This window comes from Phasianus colchicus, chromosome 5 (assembly GCF_987193195.1).
Source record: "Phasianus colchicus chromosome 5, bPhaCol1.hap1.1, whole genome shotgun sequence".
Lineage (NCBI taxonomy): Eukaryota > Metazoa > Chordata > Aves > Galliformes > Phasianidae > Phasianus > Phasianus colchicus.
The window spans coordinates 60,728,172-60,745,794 of NC_143440.1; positions in this window are offsets into that span (position 1 = coordinate 60,728,172).

Genomic DNA, 17,623 nt, shown 5'->3' on the forward strand with positions numbered 1-17,623 from the left:
TGGGGAGGAGTGCCTGTATAGAACTATAGCATGGTAGGATCGTTTGAGCAGGAAGGGCCATTAAAGGCCATCTGGTCCAACTCCCCCGCTATGAACAGAGACGCCTACAGCTATGCTGTGTGTCCCTCTGGTTTCACAGAGCTCCGCAGCTGTGTTAGAAGGTCAGGAGCATCCCTGGTCCTCCCTCCCAGCAGCAGCACACTGTGCAGGGTGGGCACAGGGGGTCAGCTCACCCGTGTGCCCTCTCCTGCAGCTGCTCCTGGGCACTGTTACCTTTATTTTAATCTCTCCTTTGAGCACTGAGGTGGGGCAGCACTGCCTGGATGCAGTCACCAAACCTCAGCTCCATGGGGGCGGTGGGGGCTCAGGAAGGGCCCAGCCAGGCAGCACGGCTGCCAGCACCCACAGCCCATCATACCGCCCGGCTCTGCCTGGTACCTCTGTGCAGACATTGGCATCGTTCTGTGCAGGGAATGCAGCAGTGCCACGGCTCTGCAGCTCCTCCCACACGGCTCTGCAAAGCGCTGCTGCCTGGCGGGCTGCCTGTCCTCCTCCCTGAAAGTCACTGGGAATAACCTTCGTGGTCCTGGGAAATAATTTCTCTGTTAGGTACCATAAAAGAAAACAAAATTAATTTAAGTTTACTTCTGAGAAGACAAATGCATGTCTTGCATCTTGCCATACTACGTAGTGTTACACATTTCAGTAACGTACAGGGCAAGGACTCATTTGCACTGAGGAGAGCATAGCAGTGCCCAAGGAACATTTGTTCCTGCGGCCATCAGATAGAAGCAGCTGAGTCTCTGTGACTGCAGCTGAACTCCACAGCTTTTTGGTGGAAACAACAACAAAACGGTAAGAACAGGTGTTTCACAGAGACTTCTACAAGCAGTAGAGTTCTTTTCCCTTAAACTGGAAATAGTAAAGCATCAGGCAATGAGGGGCATTTAGGTTTGAAATGATTAACAATAACAGTGATTATATTTTAAAAGCTGCTTGCCATTAAAATATTGTTCATAATTACATTAATATTTAATTTTTACTATCCTTATATAAAATATTTAGCTAATAATATTGAACCATTATTAATTGTATCTATCAAATGATGTAGACTACCATGGTCTCGATAAAATGAGGGGAATCATAGAATCACAGAATGGTTTGAGTTGGAAGGGACCCTTCAAAGTGCTCTGGTCCCAGTCCCTGCAGGGACACCCACAGCTCCATCAGTGCTCACAGCCCATCCCTGACCTTGGCTGTGTGCAGGGATGGGGCAGCACCGCCTCTCTGGGCAGCCTGTGCTGTGCTTCACTGGCCATATTGTAAACTTGTTTTCCCTTATATCCAGTCTGAGTGTCTCCTCTCTTTTCGTTTGAAACCATTTCCCCTCGCCCCGTTAGAACAGCCTGCTTCCATCCTGCCAGCTGCAGCTCCAGGGTGAGACTCCTGTCGGTGCATTATCACTGTCACATGGTCCGAGCATTCAGCGTGCTGAGTGTCGTTACACGCAGAGTCCATTAACAGCTGGGTAAGGCAGAGGCCCGCTGCCCTCCTGCTGCGGAGCTCCCCGATGGCAGCGGCAGCAGGAAGCAGCAAACAGCGGTGAGGAGGGCGCAGACGTGGGCGCGCAGAGCGGGGCTGCGCAGCCGTCAGCTGGGTGCGTTGTGCTGGGAGGTCTTTGCTGGACGTCCAGGGGGAGGAGGAGGAGCACAGCAATTAACCCCTTTTAAATCTGTATTGATTTCAGTACGGTGTCAGGCACAGCTTAATAGGTACAATGGGAAAAAGCAAAACTATCTGAGACACTGCCTTTATGGTGATGGCAGAAGACACAAATGAAGCAGGTAATGTATTCAAAGTAACATCCCAGAATAAGTGAATACTAATAATTACAAAATTAATTCTTTCAATTAAAAATGAATACACTGCTGGAACACCTAATACAGTGAACACCAGATAAAATTATTGTTCAGTCCAATTAAATCTCAACAAGATTTTCTGAGAATGTGATGGCACTTATTGAATTATCTCTGAACTTCTTATGCAAATCAGAGTTAGACCTGAATGGAGTATGCTAATTCTGAGCTGTATCTGCATGAGGCAGTTGTAATGCTCTTAGGAGGAGAAAAATACGCTGAACTTCCTTCAGGGTGGCTGTATGGACGGAGCCCTGTGGTACTCAGAGGGGCAGCTGGGGCTGCTGCTTCTGTCCCACCAGCACCTAGCAGAATACAGGAGTTGGACTCAGTGATCCTTGAGGGTCCCTTCCAACTCAGGATGTTCTGTGATTCAATGAAATTGAGCATCCCTTACCTACCTTCAGCTCTGACACATCTATAAATCACAAGTTAGATCACATTGTGAGGCGTTTGAGCACCAAGCAGTTCATGACACAGGCTTCATTAAAGACCCAGTTAGCATGTTACCTCTCAGATATCACTTTATCCTGTTTATTAAATGCCCTGAATGCCTCTAACGACAGGGACCAGCTGTGTTTCAGACCCAAAAAGTCACTGATACCTATAGCAAGTGTGTACCAGATAAGCGTCTTTTCTTTCTTTCGCCTCATTTGTTTTGGAAACCAGGGATCACAAAACAGCTGCTTCTGAGGGGGCCCTGGGGTTTTACTTAGCAGTGTGAGTTTCTCTTTGAGCTTCTAGTGCCATCATAGCTGAAATTTTGAAGTGTAACTGTTAAATATTAGACATTTAATAGATTTGAGTGCGGGACCAAACAGACATTAGATAGTCACAGCAGTTTTCTGTTAGAATTCACAAGCAGGTGTAAGAGAAGATGGTGACACCTTCAGAAGGGGTTGTCATGATGGCAGTTAAAAAGGGCAGCAGTAAACATGGATATTCTTCAACTTCTAGATATAAAGAGGGAAATAGAGCAGAAGCCCTGCAGCTTACCTACCCAGACAATAACTCCTAGAATCTCCTGTGGCACTCAACATTTTAGATATGAAATTCAGGTATCAGCTGATCATACTGGCAAAGAAAACTAAACATCTGCAAAGGCACTTGGAAGCTGGAGCTGGAAGATAGCTCTTTGGGAGCATGCCCTTTTGATGAACAGCATACCTGCAAGGTGCTCTGAGAGAATACTCCACCAAATGCAGACAGCAGATAAGTCTCAAGGTTTTATTCAGCATCCCTGCCAGAGGGGACTCTGACCTAAGCCTGGTGATGCTGCTCAGAAAGTACAACAGGTGCATACAAAGTACAGATCCTCATGCTGTAAGCTCATACAAGATCCAGTTGAGCTTAGATAAAAGAGAAGCATCAGACTCATAAAAAGCAGAAAGTAAAAGATATATCCTCCAGTCTGTTCTCAGGAACAGAACGTTGTGTGGGGGTGATGGTTGCTTGCAAGCTTTGGCCGGACCACCTGCAATGAGCCAGCCTTTGGAGAGCCAGGGCAAAGTGGGGAGGCGGGGGGTGGTGATGGCAGCAGAGCACAAGTGGGAAGGAACCCTTCAGCCCATGAAAGACCCCACATCCCTCAAAGCAAACTGGAATGGATTAAAAAGCCTTAGAAAGGAAACATCATCAGAAGCACAGTTCAAAAGCAGCATTTACAGAAGTGATGCTGCAGCAGAGAGCTGCAGTGCTGAACTGCAGTGGCCACAGAGGACACCCATTCTGCTTTGGGTTACTTTTAGTCTCCAGATGTCAGCTATTTCCATGGGTATGTGCATAGCTGCAGAGCGAAGCTGAGGAAGAGCCTCCAGGGAGCGCATCCAAGGGATGCAGTGAACCATCAAACTGCAGTGTGTGCCTCAGAGCCTCACAGGCAGGCCTGGAAATGGAGGATCACCCCACGCACGTATCTGTAGGAGAGCCAATTGCAAAATGGACAGAAAACACACAGTGACAGTACATCAGTATATCATGCACAGCTTTGGGCTCCACAGTGTGAAAATAATGCTTGAAAGCACCCAGAGCGGGCAGTGCAGGAGGTGGCAGGGCTGTGTGCTGTGGGATGTGGGGGACACCAGGGCTGCCTTGCAGGTGTCCAGGGGTGACCTCACTGCTCCTGCACCAATGAATGCTGTATTTCCACATGCGTTTTTCATTGATGCTTGCCAGGCATATATGTATATTTTTTTATTAGGCAAAGTTATGTGCGACACTTCTGTTGGTTATTTGAACACTTCTTCAGCTTTGTGCCTGAAGCATTGACACTCTTGGTTGTAAACTGGAATGCCAATGAGTGAGTCAGCCTGCAAAGTGATGGCAAAGCACAAACAGTGCTTGCTGACCCCTCTCTGCAGTCCCCTGCTCTGTCTCCAGCTTTGTTTGGTTGCTTTGTTTTTCACCCCCTAGCCATGTGCATTTAGTTTGAGAAGATATTTAGCTTGCAGGGTGAATTGGTTTCCATTTGTATTAAACATAAGTCAGAATATGTTAGAAGAAGGTGACATCTATTCCATATTTCTACATTACTAAAATAGCAAGCATTAGTTGGCTGAAGATGTTGTGATCACGACAGAGGAAGAGGCACATGTTCTTTACATCTGACCTTGGTTTAATAAGCATCTCCTAGCACAGCACCTTCATTAGGGCTGGCGAAGCTGCAAAAGAGCCATGCTGCAGGTACTGGATAGAAAGCATTTCACTTCGGCTGCAGCACAGTATGAAATCAAACACTATCATCTCTATGGGAAAAAAGGGGAGGAATCATTCACCCCTTTTATTTTGTATTTACTTTTTTAACTTGCTGTATTTTATCACTGACATCATCATTTATAGATTTCTTAAGAGTAATTACGCTTAGCACAGCTTGCACCTTTATAGAAACCTACCTTGCAAAGCCCTTATTCAGCTAATTGATATATTTATTGAAATTCTACTAAACATTTGTTATTTCATAGAATCACAGCATGGCCTGGGTTGCAAAGGCCCACAGTGCTCATCCAGTTCCAACCCCCTGCTGTGTGCCGGTTGCCAACCAGCAGCCCAGGCTGCCCAGAGCCACATCCAGCCTGGCCTTGGATGCCTGCAGGGATGGGGCATCCACAGCCTCCTTGGGCAACCTGTTCCAGTGCCTCACCACCCTCTGGCTGAAAAACTTCCTCCTCATATCCAACCTAAACCTGCCCTGTCTCACTTTAAAGCCATTCCCCCTTGTCCCATCACCATCCACCCTCACAAACAGCCGTTCCCCTCCTGTTTATCCTCTCCCTTCAAGCACTGGACCACGAGGTCTCCCCAGAGCCTTCTCTTCTCCAAAACCATTTAGCCACGTTAATCTTGAATCTGAATGAACTGTGCACATAAACATAGCAAAAATGCTGAGTTTAATATGTTAAATGGAGACGAGTCTGATTAAGATTTGTTTTCTATTTTGTTTTCTGTGATTTTCATCTCTTTGTAAGGTGTTGCTGGAAATTCCACTTTCTTTATCTCAGTTAATGAAAGAGAAGGCAAAGTCACTTATTCATAACATTTATGAACAAAAACTTCTATTGGTGTTTCCCATTTTGTAAGAGCATTTTTAGTCACGAGATCCTATGGGTGTTGGGGAGCGGCAGTGAAGTTTCTTAAGGATCTCCTGGCCATGATTGGATCCCTGGGACTTCATGAAATTCACAACTGTGCTGACGATTTGCAGAAATAATAATCAAACAAAGATTGCCAAACTCATAAAAACATGTTGGCAACTATTTTATACCTTTTGTGAGCTTTTAGAGATGCTGAAAATGACGCAATTTGTCAGCACTGCACACAAATGTTTCGGGTATTCCACAGTGAACAAGTTAACTTACTGAGAAATCATAAGAAATATCACAAGCTCAAATTTAATAACTAACTGAGGGAACTTACGTGTTTCCTTTTCTGAGAACCTGTTCAAACTTCAGTAACAGTGTGAAAGCCTGGGCTGAAAATCCCTCCTGATGGGGCTTTGCCCTCCTCCCCTTGCAGCCACATCTATGGGAGGGATGGAAGCAAAAACGTTCAGGTGAAAATTATTGTCTTCAAATTCCTGCGAAGTTCATTGTGAGTTTGGGCTTCGGCAGGGTGATGGTGCTCAATTTACTTAATCCATCTTGCCAGCTATTAATTAATTTGTCCTGAAGAAGTCTAATGATATCCCCACATTAACAGCAATAGCACTTGATTTTCACAGCTGCATACAATGAAAATCTAAGGGAGAATTAGAGCATACATTATCCATGGGAAATAGGAAAATCTCTCAGTGAAAGCCATAGCAAAATCTATACAAATGTTCAGAGAAAGATGTGAGACAGTACAATATTTAAACCATGTAACAGCCATTATAACAGTGAGCTTAATGATTCATTAGAAGTAGCTGAGCAGATCAGCAAGTACTTCAGTTTACACTGGGAGTAGGAAGTTTTGGAGGAGGAGGGGAGAGGACCCACCTGGACCTGGCAATGGGTCACAGAGCCTCAGCAGAGCTGATGGGCTGCGGGACTGCAAAGGGCAAGAGCAGATTGTGCCGAAACCTTCAAAGGAAATGCTACAGAAACCTGTTATGCCCTGTTCCGTTCTGCAAAGACACATCAGAAGACCCCCTCCCACTGCTACCTATCTCTGACTTTCACCCCAAATATCTGTTTCAGTAACAGATTGGCTGTTACAACATATTTTTTAGAAGCATCAAAGATGAAAGCATTTCCAGGAGAGAAAAGCAGAAATAAGAGAGAGTTGGCCTGAGAACTTGAGCAGTTTTGAAGCTTTCTAGATCCAGAAAGATATACTAAAATGAAAGAAAAATGAACATCAAAGAGCTACTTTCATCAATGCTAATGATTACAAGGGTTTGAATTTGAGGTACCAGCCAGTGTCTCTAGTCTCCTGCATCAGGTTGTGTCAAAGGCTCCAGCCTCCTTTCTTTTTAATGTCCTTACTGCCTTCAGCACACAGCAGAGACCGCCTTCTTACACTGCATTACCATCCTGCAGAACGTTGTGCCAGGCCCAAGTCTGAATTAATATTCAGGATGCAGGACTCCAAAGTCCAATTCATTACCTCACCTGCCCCCGCTCACAGTAAGTCCCCGTGAGAGCACGGTCAGATCCACAAGCAAGGACCTCCCAGGGTGCCTGGGGACATCCTGCAGCACTGCTGGGCACCGATAGGGACCAGCCACAAGCAGTGCCAGCCCTGTCCCACTGCTTGTGCTGAGGGAGGCTGTGGGACAGGGGACAGCACACACCGTTTAAATACAGTAAATGCCAAATGTTAAACTATATTCAACGGTGGTCACAATATTAGCTTCTATTTAATGAAGCTCTCTCTGCCTTTGTTCTCAAGCAATCTTCTATGCAAACAGAAATTAATGTAGACATATTTTAGGAGTACAGCTTAATGCTGTATACATCATGGCACAGAATCACAGAATTATAGAATAGCTCAGGTTGGAAAAGACCTTCAGGATCATCGAGTCCAACACAACCCAACCATCCTACCCCAACTCTAACAGCCCTCCACTGAATCACGGCCCTGAGCACCACATCCAAATGGACTTTAAGCACACCCAGGGATGGTGACTCAACCACCTCCCTGGGCAGCCTGTCCTTCAGAGCCACCAGGTGGGAAAGGCTCATGGGTGAAGCGGCCCTCATGTGGCAACGGCACTTCAGTCACAGGGCTTCAAGCTCAGTGGTTTTCATTGTGAATGAGAAGGAAATTATTGCTAAGGAAAAAAAAAAATGGAGGAGGGAAGAGGTGGTCTGAATGCATCAGGATTAAAATGAAGGTCTACGCAAAACTCTTTGCACAGAGAAAACTTTCTCTTCAGCTTTGAAATCTGCATACTTCAGTGTCTCCTTCGAAATGAAGCCAGCTGGCTTCTTCAAGCAGTTATTATCATGCATAATGTTATGAGCTTTTTTATCTCAACAAGTTCAGTTAATCAAAAAGAAAAACATATATAATATAACACATAAATATAACATATTTCTTTATGAAATTAGATAAATAATGTCTATGGATAACAGTAGACACAATAAGAGCAGATATTGGCACAAGTACAAAATAGTGCAAATGAACTTCTGGTTGGTAACAACTGTACTCATCACTTGGCGTAAAATCCTGACAGAAATGTAATGAAGCAGTCATTAGGAATGGGAATTTTAGGAAGGACCCAAGGGCAGGCAGTGCCCGTGCTTCCCAGCTGCCACCAGCAGCTCCCAGCTCTGTGCTGCCCTTCCTGCAGGGTCCCCACTCAGCTCTGCTCACTGCCATCTCCTCCAGCCCCCAGAGGACGACCACCTCCCAGCAGCAGCCATGGGCTGCCGGCGTCCACCAAGACTCCAGGAACAGGCTCCTTCCTTTTAACTAAGAAAATCGTTAAGGCTGTTTGCCTTAAGCTCTGGTTAATGGACTGCAAGGATTATTTATTTATTTTTAAATGAACACGTTTTATTTCCCCAAAGTGCTGCTGTTGACTTTCTTTTAGTGCTGCCATCTGGCTCCCCTGCCTAAAAGACAGAGATAGGTGGCATCGCAATAAATAAACAAAACAACAAACAAATAAATAAAAATTCCTCAGCGTTTGTAATTGGAGCATCACCCAAACATTTGTATGTGATTGTGTTCAACTCAATAACTGTCTCACTAATGCTACTGCAAGAAACAAGCACAGTCGTTCTAACAGCCCGTGGCACTGATTGAGAATTACAGAATCCATCTCCTTGTCTGAGGGGCTCCCCCCACAGCTCCTTTATGTGCCACTGGAGACATCCCTCTCTGCAGGAATGCCATTAGCAGGCTGGGAATGATGCAGCCTGGCTTTATTTCCCTGTGCAGATCATAATGGCTCATTCAGGCCTTGGAGTTGGTGCCTCAAATCTTCCTTTTTCTTTCTCCCCCCACCTTTCAGAAGGCCCTTTCTTAGCACCTTACATCAAACTAGGGAGACCTCATTGTGGCCTTCCAGTACTTGAAGGGAGCGGATAAACAGGAGGGGGAACGGCTGTTTGTGAGGGTGGATGGTGATAGGACAAGGGGGAATGGCTTTAAAGTGAGACAGGGGAGGTTTAGGTTGGATATGAGGAGGAAGTTTTTCAGCCAGAGGGTGGTGAGGCACTGGAACAGGTTGCCCAAGGAGGCTGTGGATGCCCCATCCCTGCAGGCATTCAAGGCCAGGCTGGATGTGGCTCTGGGCAGCCTGGGCTGCTGGTTGGCGACCTGCACACAGCAGGGGGTTGGAACTGGATGAGCACTGTGGGCCTTTGCAACCCAGGCCATTCTAGGATTCTATGATTCCCATTCCAGAACAAAAGGAGGCAGCCACTGCTGACAAGAGGTGGTGCCCACCCAGCCCAGTGCCTGCCCAGCAGTGGTGATACCAGGTACAGGATACAGGAGCACCCACTGCCCACACTGTGCTGCAGCCCTGCGTGCTGCCTGCACACCCACAGTGCCACGGCACGAGGAGGGCTCCCAGGGCAGCAGCTGTTCTCCCGCAGGTGACACAGCCAGGAGTGCTGGGACAGCCTCAGGAGCAATGCCTGGGCAGGGTTTGTGCAACAAAAGTTCACCATTCACTTCCAGATTTCTCTGAGAAATTATTTAATTTCAAAACTGTCGCTTACTGCATTTTCCACCTTAGGATGGGAGCTGTAAAACCTGGAAAAAGTGGGTTATGTGCAAGGATAATTGCTCTAAATTACTGGGAAAACACAGATCCCTCAGGTAATTGCAAGGTACAAGGAAGCTTGCCATCTATCATTCTCCTCCTAGGTGCAAAACTTTGCACATTTTTCCTTTCAGTGTCAGCAGGGCAGGTTATATTGTGTAAGGTAAGTGTGAAATCAATGAGGGTCTCACTGGGCCTCGTGAAATGTACAGCAAGACAGATCAGGGCTGCTGACAGCACTTCCTCTGGGGGCAGCTGCCTGGAAAGAGCTCGGGCACAAGGACACAGGGACAGAAACATGAGCCTTGGCTCCCTGCGTGCTGCAGGAGCCTGTCCTGTCTGCAGCTGCACGCAGCCTGCCTCTCACCTGCACCTGGGCTGCAATGCTCCAGAGGTTTTAAAGGGCTCCAGTGGCCCAGATCACACAGTGCTCACCAGGAAGCTGAGAGAAAAAGTAGAATCACAATGGTTTGAGCCAGAAGGATCCCACTCCGGTCCCAGTCCCTGCAGTGCACAGGGACACCCACAGCTCCACCAGTGCTCACAGCCCATCCTCTCACCTTTGCTTCTGCAGAGCTGAGGCACCACCACCTCCCTGGGCACCCTGTGCAGTGTCCCACTGCCCTTAAAAAATCTTCTTTCTTATATCCAACCTAAATCTCCTCTCTCACTTTGGAACCATTTCCCCTCGTTCTGTCACAACAGACCCTGCTAAAGAGTCCGTCCCCTTCTTTCTTATAGCCCCCTTTAGCTACTGAAAGGAATGTCACTATAAGGAATCTTTCATTGAGGAGGATATTTTGGAACATGATCTAAGCTACAATTTTTTTAAAAAGCATTTATAAGCTGTATATCTAGCAAAGAATTCCTCCTCAAGAGGCACCAATCTCTTCTGGTATCTGAGAAGGTGACCTAAGAGCCCAGCGACCCACAGCCCTGCTGTTGGGTTAGAGGAAGGATTTGTCAGAGCACGGCAGGTAGGCAGACACCTGCCACATTTAGAGCAGCAGAGCTGCTCCAGAGGCTGCTGTGGAGGAGTGCTCAGCTTCATAAGTTCAGCTCATAAATCCAGGTAGGACAAATAAAATAATGACAGTAAATGTAAAATAAAAATTGCCCAGTTACTTTGTTCGACTGTACAATAGGCAAACAAAGCTTTAAAGGTTGTCAGAGGGATCATAAAGTCTTCTTCAACATAACTGAAACCCAGTCTGGGAATATAGCTTCCTAAATCATTAGGTTGAGAGTGCTCTACCAGCATTCACTCAGAATCTTTGGGGCTTCTGCTGTGCTTTGTGGCAACAGTGAGACATATTGGGAAAAAAGAAGTCAGGAATAGAGGTCTCAAAGATTTACAGGAGAAAGATATTGGAGAAAAGGCTTCAGTGCAATCATAGAATCATATAATCATTAAGGTTGGAAAAGAGCTCTAACAACAACTGGTCCAACTGTCCACCTGTCCGCTGGCACAGGAGTTGTGTGGCACTGCCAGGGGTCAGATCCTCACCAGCCAAGGATTGGGAAGTGGGAGTTGTTGGTCAGACTTACAGGAGAGTTAACGGAGGTGTGATGTAATTAATGCCAGAGTTCGTCACGAGCTGCAGAAGATGCCCATGCTATCAAAACATGAGTCAGTAACCAATCACAGTTACCATCCCAGCCACAACTTGTGTGTGCAGCTGCAATGTGCTCTTTGGGCCATGCTGACAGCAGCCCGGCTGTGAGGACAAAGTGAAGAGCCGTTCCAGCAATTAGAACCACATCTGCCTTCAAGACCTCTTCTACCTGATCTCCCAACCAGTTCCTGGCTGTGACGAGCTCATAGAAAATCTGAGATATTTGTCTGGTGCAACATTAGCAGAACAGCTGCCACTGGGTACAGTTGCTGATGTTTCTGCCCAGGATTGAATCTTCTGACTCATTATAAGCTAGCAGTCTTTGCCTTTTACTATTAGGATTCATGGTTAATATTAGAGTTGCAATAATTCACCAATTGCCCAGTATTCTTTTATACAGAAACATACAAATAAAAAGTGCAATTATTATTAGAAGTGCTATTATTATTTTCAGCTGAAAATATCTGTCATATTCTTTTAATAGACTATTCCACACCTTCTCCTGCTCTTCATAGTAATGTCATGCAATAATCCACGCAGGTTTGCTTGCTCTCTTATATATTTTTCCATTATGTTTTAAATCAATGTTTCCCACAAATGCTTTTCCATGCTTTATGACCTTAACTGTATGCTCTTATCTTTGAAGGAACAATAAGTCAGAGGTAAAACATACAGTGATCGTCACCTTTACAAGGAGATTAAAGCCCCGCGGCTATTTTTTAACCTTATGTAGCACTCTTTTTCCCTGTAAATACTTAAGCATCTTAGTAATGGACCTTTCAGTTTCCCATCTCTGGAGAGAGAAGAATTACACCGAGCACTTGGAGTCCTTGCAAAAGAAGATGGGATTTCACGCCTCTGGGGCTGCAGGTATTCTTCCTTCACGTAACAGAGGGCAGCATTTTGTGCAGTGCCCCAGCCGCTGCCGTTCGGAGTTCAGTCCGGGACTCAGCACAGTTACATGTAAATGCATTTTGTCAGCTAGTCTCCATGGCCAATGTTTCTAAACATGAAAACTAAGAGACTCGCAGCCAAATTTGTATTAACAAAAAAAAAAAAGAAGAAGAAGAAAGAAGAAAGAAAAAAAACCTTCTTACCATTGAAGACAAAAGGAGAGAGAAGGCATGAGAATAGCAGAGGGTGTGACTCTGTAGTGGTGTGATGCCACCAGGATGAGCTGTGGCTCAGCCACCACCACAACACGGCCAGTGCAGAGTGGGAAGGAGCTGTATTTGCTTCTTCAGGCTTTTACATGGCCACTTACCCCAGTGGAACTCCTCTCCAGTCAAAATGCAGGTCCTTAGCACAAATAAGGACTCACTGCTGGGTCTCTGGCACATTCCCCCATACTCTAGAAGCAGCACTATTTTTGGTGCAAAGAGTTGCCTAGAGGAGAAAAATCATACAAACATTGGAAGGGATTTTATTCATTTGTCATCACTGGTGATGGATTGGTGGTTGGACTTAATAACACAGAGCTGGGAGGAGTGGCTGACACACCAGAAGGCCGTGCTGCCATTCAACAAGACCTGGACAGACTGAAGAGTTGGGCTGAGAGGAACCTAATGGGGTTCAGCAAGAGCAAGCGTAGAGTCCTGCACCTGGGGAGGGATAACTGCATGCATCAGTAGAGGTTAAGGGCTGACCTGCTGGAGAGGAGCTCTGCAGAGAAGGACCTGGTGGACAACAGCTTGGCCATGAGCCAGCAGTGTGCCCTGGTGGCCAAGAAGACCAATGGGATCCTGGGGTGCATGGAAAAGAATGTGGTCAGCAGGTTGAATGAGGTGATCCTCCCCTCTATCCTGCGCTGGTGAGGCCACATCTGGAGCACTGTGTCCAGATCTGGGCTCCCCACTTCAAAAAAGAAATGGATGTCCTAGGAAGGCTCTAACAGAGAGCAACAAAGATAACTGAGGGCCTGGAGCATCCTGCTATAGGATCCTGTGCCTTGGAGCTGCTGGCGTGTTCCAAGACCTCTCAGAGATGGCAGCTTGGAGTTCACGCCACACTATGTCAGCACAAGACTGTCACTTCCTAGAGGTCAGGACTGAAGCTCAAGTGAATGAACACAGAAATGCTTATCTGATATTTGTAACCAAATTGCCAGCAAGGTTGATTTTACTTTGGCACTCTTCACAGAGGAACACACAAACACACCTGTGCAGGTGGTCACAGACCCAGGCACGTTAGAACAGGTGTCCCAGTGCTGTGACATCTGCAGGTCTTGCAGTCAATTTACACCAACTTCAAGCATTTAAAATGCCACATTTTGAGTTCGCTCTTTTCACTATTGATGGAAGGGGCGCCAATTTTGCACGCACTTTACGAATCTGTTCATAACTATGCAAAACACAAGGCACCAAGGGAAGATGACAATGGGCTGTAAAAATTACATTTGCTGGAAGAACTGCCAGACATCCCCTTCTATAGTCCTTTTTGAGCTCTTTATTCAAAACGCTGCAGGACCTGCTGAAGTCCATCAGTTCTTTATGGCTTCTCACCACCTGCTAACAACGGTGGGATGGCACTTTAACCACGTCCTGCAGTAAATTTGCTCCATTCCATAATTGCCGCCCAGGTCCCCACACTGCTGCCAGGGACTGAAAAAAGCCAAACACATCTTTCATTAGAACTGCTACAGAGTGCTCAGCAGGGCTGTGCAACAGCCTGAGTCATCACAGGGGATGATTTCAGAAATGCTAGTAATGCAATAGTGGGTTTTGCTGAATTTCTAGCAGCATGTCTCCCTCATGCAGACATGTGCTTGGTGCACTTCTCTCCTGCAGTCTGTCAAGCCTACTTTATCAAAATAAAAGCCTTTTTAAAAAATCCCATGGTAGTGTTCAAATAATCACACGGAGTAGAGGATTCAAAATCCTGTGATATGGGATCATAGCAATATTTTATCATATGCTCTGGATTGAAATTGCCATGGAAGTAGCTCTGCTCATTCCACACATCACTTAACCATCCCGGCAGAATTAGTAGACCACAAGAAGTCATGAAAAGCATTCAGAAGCCTGGGCAGAAGAAACCTTAGTGTGATATTCTCAGCCACAGACTGTACTATCATCTCCCCAAGAGGCAATTTCTCTTAGAAGGAGTACTCCTGGATTATTTCTGGACTGGCTAGAGGGGAAAAAAGGGCAGTCCTTACAGCATTGTCACTCACAGGTATAAGCAGAATAGTAGAGTTTGTTTTGTTGTTCTTTGATGAGTTGTTTGTTGCTTACTTCTTGTTTGTTTGCACCTCTGTTACTGAGCTGTGCTGGTAGCAGGTAGGCTGTTCCAACGAGTCAGGCAGCAGGAAGATGGCAGCAATTCCTGCCCAAACTCCTGTATGCAGAACTGGCAGAGAGGAAATTTTAGTGGCAGCCACCTCTGGCAGTGGGATGGACACCATCTCCATCTCCCAGATGAAATGAAAGCAGTGATTGCCATGTGCTATGTTTGGAAATGCGGAGGCCCAGGAAGCAGTCTTGTTAAATAATTGTCATGTTTCTGATCATTTTTTTTCTTCTCCCTACTCTGTCCTTGTCCACTGCTAAAGGATAATCAATGCAATTCAACACACCTTCCTTTCTGTTTGGGGTGCATTCTTCCATGCTCAACTGTAACAAAGAATACAAGCACAAAGTTATTATTAATAGCAGGAGAGAGACAGCACGCTAAATATTAGCTTAGGAAAGAGCAGGCATGAAACAGGTCAAAAAATCCAAGAAGTGAAGGCATATGAGAGCTCATCATGGCGAAATGGAGCTGCTGGCCATGCACAGACTGATGCTGTGAGGTGAAAGTGACTGCAGGAGGGTTCCTGGTGCATTGCAACGGCACGTGCAACTCCCACAGAGCTCCGTGCCTGAAGTCCACTGGAGCCTCACTCCAGTCTGCAGCCCTGTGGCACCATAACGACAAAGAGGAGGTTTGATTAATTAAGCTTAAGGGGAGGTAGCTTGCATCAATTATTACAAAGTGAGGAAAAGAAGTATGTGGTGGCAGACATGGGATACAGAAGAACTGGAGCTCTCTTTGGTGCCCAGGTGTTTTGCCCGTGAGAGAACTCGGATGTGCTCAGGCTGAGGCAGGCAAGGCACTTCTCTTTTTCATGGGTGAATAAAGGCAGGAAGCTCCAGCTTCACAGATCACTGTAGTAGTTTTCAAACTCTACAGCAAACCTACTGAGTCGAGATGCACTTATAAAAAAAAAAAGCAATTAAAAAAAATCCACACTTGAAGCTTGTGCAAATTCCAGGATTGTGAAAGAGAGATGTAGCCATGGAAATAGAGAACAAGCCCTTGTAGATGCTCACAGCTTTACAGCTGGTCTCCGGGCAAGCCAGCCCCAGAAGGAATTCGGGGTGCAGCGAGGCAGGGCGTGGGGCCAGCACAGGAGAGTGCAGCACACCCAGAGGACAGGAGGGTGCTGCATTCTCCTCCCCAGCCAGGCAGAGCCCACCGTGCAGCCTGGCTCAGTAGGGTGACCAGGGAGGGTGAAAGAGCTGCAGTGCAGTTTTCTGAAATGGAGAAGATAAGAAACATGATTTAAAGGAATGCTGCGTTACGTTCTCCCAGAAATACGTGTGCAGGAGAAAAGCAGACAGCAGCTCTGAGCAGTGCCCCAGGAAGGCAAAGGTTTCCCTCCTCTTGTTTGAAGAGAGCTTTCACACACCAGGGGAGAGGAACAGAGGAGACAATTCACAGGCACAGAACTGATAGCAATTACACTGCCTGCAAAGCAAACAACAAAAACTGTTGGGTGATGGAAAGATATTTATCTATTTATAGTACTGGAAAACTCCACACATGCAAATTGTGATCCCATCAGTAGCACTTTGATATGAATAACGTTCTATTGTTGCCTACCTGCTCGGTAACCATTTTAGAAATTGCCATAATATAGCAAAACATCAATATACTGATTATTTTAGTTTAAAAAATTAATGAGGGGTATCTGAATGCATTTTTACTTTGCCATTAATTCATATTATCCTGAACTATCCGTATGTAAGTCAATCTTCAGAAAAGGAAGAGAGTGGGGATCTTTTCGATTGCTCTTACCGCTCTTCTATTTTCAAAGTTGGTAGTAAATATAAACAACCCACTAATGATAAATAGAAATGCCACCTCAATTGTGCTATACTTTGTTTTTCAATATGAGGACCTTAGAAATCCATTTATTCTCCTGTTGTTAAGGTGTTTTTTTCTTTGCTACTCGTCTCAGCAATAGAGGAGAAAGACACCTTAAACAGCAAATCATGATGCTTATCTTTACAATGGGAAACGTGTGTGGCTGGAGACAGGTGAGGATTGCTGTGGGATCTCCCTCTTCCAAATGTACTTCCTGCAAAACTGCAAGGGAGGCCTCAACGTTACAGACAGGCATTGCTGGTGCCAGGGCTGGAAGCCTACAAATGCCAATGGGGCACATTTATGGCTGCTGGGAAGTGGAACAAGGGCAGCACTGCAACAAACACCGCACTTCTGCAGCACAGGGAAAGTTCTGGTTGTTTTTGGGAGAATGGAATGCCGCAGGGGTATTCAAATACAAAAATGTATTGCTCCCAGAAATGTACCAGCACTTAGCAGGATATGAGAGGCCTATTAGTGCTCTTGTAGATTTGGCATTAATCCAGGATAACTGGTCCCTGGCTGCGGGTTTGCAGGGGGGTCCTTACTTTTCTTTTAGGGAGATGGAGGGGGAGGCAGAACTTGCACACATTATTCAAGAAAATAGAAAGCTCTGGAAACAGCCTGCGTTTTGCAGCAGCACTCACAGCATGGTGTGCATCTCAGATGCAATTACAGCAAAAATTGGCACACGTCTCCTGGGCTTTCTGCTGCACACCTTACAAACAGGCATGTCTTGAGCACTCATTCCCGTTTTAAATATTCCCTTTCTCATAGTTAGATGGAAATTGTTAGCGGTTTCTATGACGTCTTTCATTGTGGGTGACACTTACCAATTTCCATCACACTCTGAAATGAGCAGTGAAAGGAAATTCAAACCAGGGGTGACGAATGCTGAGGCAGCAGCAATCCAGGATCCTGCCCTCCCACAGCGTGGCATTTCCGTCAGATCCTCCCAAAGCAGGTGAGAGTCCTAAACGACGCTGACTTTTTTTCCACTGGAAGGAGCAGCCTTTGTATTTGTCTTTTTTTTTTTTTTTTTTTTTGCCATATGAATAGTTCAGCACGAGGCTATTTACAGATACTTTTTTGTTATTTAAATCGCCATCAAAAAGTGTTTCTTTAAGACACGCTGGAGAACTTCATTTGGGTTCCTCTTTTATCTTTTTGTTCTCCACCATTCTCGAAGTCCTCTGGGCTCCAATTAGCAACCGCGAGAAACCCCGGCAGCCTCCCGCCTCCCTGCACTGCATCGAGAAGTGACACGG